Source organism: Montipora capricornis, chromosome 9 (genome assembly GCF_036669925.1).
Source record: "Montipora capricornis isolate CH-2021 chromosome 9, ASM3666992v2, whole genome shotgun sequence".
Classification (NCBI taxonomy): Eukaryota; Metazoa; Cnidaria; class Anthozoa; order Scleractinia; family Acroporidae; genus Montipora; species Montipora capricornis.
The window spans coordinates 42,332,919-42,339,115 of NC_090891.1; positions in this window are offsets into that span (position 1 = coordinate 42,332,919).

The window sequence follows — 6,197 nt, forward strand, 5'->3', positions numbered from 1 at the left end:
TACCAATTTTACGATGTAGTGGCAACAAAGACGTAATTAATGATCATTAACTTGGAGTTGAGTATCGATGACGTCAATTATCATACGGTTTTGCTCGGCGCCGCAGTTTGCAAGAAGCAAAACAAATGCACCCTGTGAGAAACAAAACATTTTTAAAGTCACTGTTTGATATTCAGCAAGGTTTTTGAGTAAAAAACAAGATTTAATTACGGCAAAGGCCGATATAGTTACGTATTACAGAGTAATTCGTTCATTAGAGCTTCATCATGCAAGTTGCCATGTAGCCACTTATGTTTGAAAAAAAAAAGTCTCCTTTTTTCAAACTTCGACAGCCACGATCCACTCGAGCCATTTGGTCGTCTTATAATTCTCGAGATGCATAATCCGTCTGGGATAAAGTTGGGCGTCTTTTTAATGAATGAACTAATTAACTTTATTTTAGGGCAAAGGGGCACTAATTCGGGGACATTCGGTACAGAAATCGGTACACTCGGTACAGAAATCGGTACACTCGGTACAGAAATCGGTACACTCGGTACAGAAATCGGTACACTCGGTACAGAAATCGGTACACTCGGTACAGAAATCGGTACACTCGGTACAAAAATCGGTACACTCGGTACAGAAATCGGTACACTCGGTACAAAAATCGGTACACTCGGTACAAAAATCGGTACACTCGGTACAGAAATCGGTACACTCGGTACAAAAATCGGTACACTCGGTACAAAAATCGGTACACTCGGTACAAAAATCGGTACACTCGGTACAGAAATCGGTACACTCGGTACAGAAATCGGTACACTCGGTACAAAAATCGGTACACTCGGTACAGAAATCGGTACACTCGGTACAGAAATCGGTACACTCGGTACAAAAATCGGTACACTCGGTACAGAAATCGGTACACTCGGTACAAAAATCGGTACACTCGGTACAGAAATCGGTACACTCGGTACAAAAATCGGTACACTCGGTACAAAAATCGGTACACTCGGTACAGAAATCGGTACACTCGGTACAAAAATCGGTACACTCGGTACAAAAATCGGTACACTCGGTACAAAAATCGGTACACTCGGTACAGAAATCGGTACACTCGGTACAGAAATCGGTACACTCGGTACAAAAATCGGTACACTCGGTACAGAAATCGGTACACTCGGTACAGAAATCGGTACACTCGGTACAAAAATCGGTACACTCGGTACAGAAATCGGTACACTCGGTACAAAAATCGGTACACTCGGTACAAAAATCGGTACACTCGGTACAGAAATCGGTACACTCGGTACAGAAATCGGTACACTCGGTACAAAAATCGGTACACTCGGTACAGAAATCGGTACACTCGGTACAAAAATCGGTACACTCGGTACAGAAATCGGTACACTCGGTACAGAAATCAATGAACGCATATCAAATCGTAGGTTACCCGGAGAAAAGCCTCTCCGAGCAGAGTAGAAAACCAATAAACTTAACCCAGAAACTTTGGATAAATGTGGAATAGTCTGCATTTCTGTAGGAAAGTAATGTCGGGTGTCTCTCCCGGTATAACAAAGTGGCACTCGACATCATACTTTCCTACAGAAACGCAGACTATTGCAAACTTAACCCACATGTGATCGAACTTAGGCCACATTGGGAGCCGAGGCGATAACTCTCAGCACCGCGCCATCCCTACTCCATCCCATCCTATTTACTCTGCGTAATGTAAAGCCTGGTAGAGCGGTTTTCAATTGAGTTTCGAAAGTAATTGCTTTGGTTTTGCATTACTTTACTCAGTGATTGGTTCAAATTTCCCGTGCCACATTTTCAACCAATCAGAAGTGAAACCAAAACCAATCGTGGCTCGTGCGTGCACATTTTCCCGCACTTTGTGTCGGCTACGTGTAATTACTTCGAGTTTTGATTGTTTTACTGGATTGTCTCCGTCCTTTTTGATTGGCCAAAGTAATTACTTTGGTTTTGGTTTTACGACACTCAATTGAAGCTCGCTCTAAAAGACGCATTTTAGGTCTATCTCTGAGCCTTCAAAGACATCCCAACCAGATAGTTCGCCTAGATGCGAAATGCATATTGAACACTCCGTTATTTAACACGAACTAAACGGACGCACTAAAATCATTTGTTCAAGTTCATCCCACGCCGATGATAATTGCGTCCCTTCTCTTAAACTAGAATAAAAATGACAAATGAACCATTCGTGTGGATATATTTTACGTTTTACGCGGATTAAGACTGACAAATCCCTGTATCTCTTGCTCTTTATTTAAGCTTTCATCAACACCAATAAAAATCAAAAAAGTTTTTTTGGTTTTGGCTCACTTCCATCTGTTATGAAAATATCAAATTTATGGCGCCTTTCTGTCTTAAGGACTGATAAGTCTGAAAAGTAAGTAGATGCAATATTTGATACAAACTGGCATAAGCAAGATTGTATGCTAGAATTACTTAAGGGCTTGTTTACATGGAGGTATCTCAGCATGCGTTTTGAGGCACGTGCAAGTGTTCATGGGAGAAATACGACGGTCAATTCTTATACGAATGCGTCGAAGTCGCGGACAGCAGCATTGTACGGCAGCGTTGCTTGAATAGTTAATTGCCCTTGGCGGAGCTTTGCATCATTAAAAGTGACAACAAAAAGCCACAGCACTGAAAAATCGCAGCAAGAGCAGCTAGTGAAAGAAAGAGAGCATTGACCCCCAAAACACTTGTTCGCCCACCATTTTGTTTGTTTACATGCGTAGCGACCACTCAAGAACCTTAAGAACATCGGCTGTTTTTCGACCGAGGCTAAGCAGGTTACATAGATGCCAAGTTGTAGGGAGAGGCTCGCTGGAGATTTAATGGAGCGCCTAATCCAAGCGAGCAACAAAGGCGCAAACTTTTCGAGGGGAGTCCGGGGGCATGCCCTTGCCCGCCCCCCCCCCCCCACCCCTCACTTTTCCTGCATTCTGAGTTGATTTAATGACACATTTTACCAAGTCACTTCGGGCAAACAAACACGAGCAGTGAGAAGAAAAGGGCTCTGGGGTCTAGAATTTCTTGATTTCTCGTCAATTTGCCGCTGATTTCTCGTCGATTTCACGATTTCGCAGATCATGAACAGTTTTACGTTTGTGGAACAATAATTTTATATTTGTTAACCCAAGCCCAGCTGGAGATTTTGCTTGCTTGGCTGGAGAGCTGGAGATTGAGTGTCAAAGCTGGAGACTTGGCATCTATGAGGTTACCTCATCTACCTGAGTTCCCCTCCACCCTCCGTCCATGTAAACAGGCCCTAAATAAATTTGATCTCGGATATCGTGCTTCTGGTATTCTGATTCTCTCTCGGTTATAATAACTGCTCATATACCGTATGACCATATGTGGAAACTGATCGCTTTGGTCGTTTCTTGAAATTGAAACAACTTCCGGTCCTTTTTTAAAAAGGATTATTGCATTCACGCTTGTTGGAACGCACACTCATGAAATGATTGTTAATTGACTTTCTTTAAAGTTTCGAAGCAAAAGTCTCTGTACTTGACCAGGAAATATTGGGAGGTGACTGCTTTACCAAATAGCGCTAAACAAGCAAGCGGTCTACTAAAATTTGGATGGAAACCCTATCGAACCTTTAAAAAAGGGTAACCCGAAAGAACGTATGGTGCAGCTCTCCAACAAAATCAAAACACGGAAATCATAGTGACTTGGTCGACATTTTTTGTTTCATTTTTTCTACGAACTCGTTAGCATTTCCGGTGATGTGGGAGTGGTTTATCAAGCGAATCAAGCGGTGGATGTAACGTTTTATTAAAGTCACCGCTTGAACATTTCCGATCATAGACGAATGTTTTAATATTGAGTCAATATTGAAAAAACTCGGCGTCACTTGGAATGGAAATCGTATTTACAAAACTGCCCATTCCTGTGTTCCTAAGATCAATAACTATCCCTTTTGTATTTAACCGTACCAAAACTATAAATGCACAAAATAATTTCATACCAAAACCCCAAATCAGCAAAACTAGGAGTTTAGGATTCTGAAAGAACGCGATGAATTTTTCAATGACAATGAACGAAAAAAGCCGAGTGGGCGCCTCAAGAAAGAGTCGTAGTGTACTTTTTCCGATTCCGGTTCAGTTGTGGGTCAACAGCTTATGCCACAGCGGTTAAAGAGAAAAGGAAGAAGAAAAATGTACATGAATATGTAGAACACTAATGTGACAGCTTTTACTTGAAACTTTTTATATTTGCTATGGTAACGTCACTTGGAAGAGCATTCCATCATTCCATTTCTCGACGGTTCCTGGAAAGAGAAATATTTTCAGTAATGATCAACATTTTCAGTTGTACGCGAAACTATTCGAGGGTGTTTTTTCCTAATCTTTATTACTGAAAATTTCACAAAATCGTTTCCATTTATTGTGCTTAGTATATTGAAAGGCTTGTAAGGAAGTGTGTCTGTTCCTCTTCCCTGACCCAGGGCAGGGAAAGAACCATTTCCGGTCTTCCATCCTTGTCGATACAATAGAGCAGCTTCTTGATCTCGTTTTGCCGTCTGTTCTCTTTTCCATTTCCCTTCGAACTCCCCTGCCATCCAGGCTATTCTTTACCAATCTCGCAGCTCGTCCCTGGACCATTTCCACTCGATTAAAGAATTTCTGGGTCAACAAGTCCTTGGCAGTTGATACTGACATATTTTATCATCGGTCAAACTCGTGGAAGCTACATAGTGGGTGAATACACCAGATTCACTTCAATTTCGTCATTAATAAACTATGTGCAGGGAAGTGTGTAAATTACGAAGATAACAAAGGAAAACAGTAAAAGCAATTAGCTCCTCTGATATCAACAGTCTCCTGCTTTTCACTTAATAATAAATTGATTAATAATGAGTCATGCATCCTTAAATAAAACGGAAGTTGTTTCTGTAAGTCCGGCCATTTTTTAATCAAGGAACTAGTCAAGTCTACCAGAGATTTTCCCGTTGCGCAATTTTAGTTTCGTTCTCGACGAAAACGCCGGCACGGAAGTTCAATTTCTAGCCGAATACATCCTGGGAGAGGTTCAACTTCTAAAAATATTTGTCTTCCTGATTTCCATAGTTGAAGTGACGTGCTACTAAAGAAAATGGAAACTCTTATTTGAGCGCAGCATGAGTAATAAGATCATTTGATTTGAGTTGAGAAGTCTTGGCGTTATTATTTTTTTTAATGCACCTCTGAAAAGAGGGTGCTAATGTGGTTAACAGTTAACTGACAATTGACCCAAAAAATAGCAGTTGACTGATATTTGGCCCAAAAATTAGTAGTTAACTGATAAGTGAAAAGTTAACAGTTAAGTGATATTCTGTTATTATACTGAATACGATTGTTGTTGTTAATAAAAGCAACAAAGTTTTTTCCTAGCAGCGAAGTAGTCTGAAGTGTCAGCCGTCTCCGCAGTGGAGGCGAGGAGACGGCTGACACTCCAGACTAGCAGCGAAGCTATTTCGTGACATTTACCTGTAGCTTAAGCAAGCACGTTTTTGAGACGGGGACGGCAACCGGAAGTGAGCTGTTTTCTCTTTTACCTTGTCTTCACACAATCACATTTACATTGCTAAGTATCTTTTGTTCATTAGAGATGATTAGTATAAAAATGTGGGAGACACCACTGTCCTGGCACGTGAAAATGTTCTCTTCCGGTTGCCGTCCGCGTCTCAAAAACGTGCGTGCTTAAGCTCCCTATTGAATTACCTGTCCCGCTGCGTGACCCTGAGACATCGTAGCAAGCACAAGGGAGTGTTGACCTTGATCTCCGCGATGGCGTCGACGTCGCAAGGATGAGGGTTATGTAAATTCATATAATTTATACCTTGGTTTTAGTAAAATCCGACCCCCAAAATTGATTGGCGTAAAGAAAATTCGGGTTATGATGCAATATTTTTCGCTGTAAGAAAATGCGAGTTAATAGTTAACTAAAATTAGTGGTTAACTGACGATTGGCCGAAAAATTAGTAGTTAACTGATAACTAGGTACCCCCATTAGCACCCTCTGCAAACATTTTTTTCGAACAACACCTTCCTGCGAACAATTTTTCCCCGATATTTTTTAACCACCCTCTGACACAAAAAGGGGGTTCCCTTTTTGCTGCCGTTAATTATTTTTTAATTTAATATTTTAGGGCGGTGACCAACGAATTGGAAAAAGAAAAATCTACAGGGCAGATC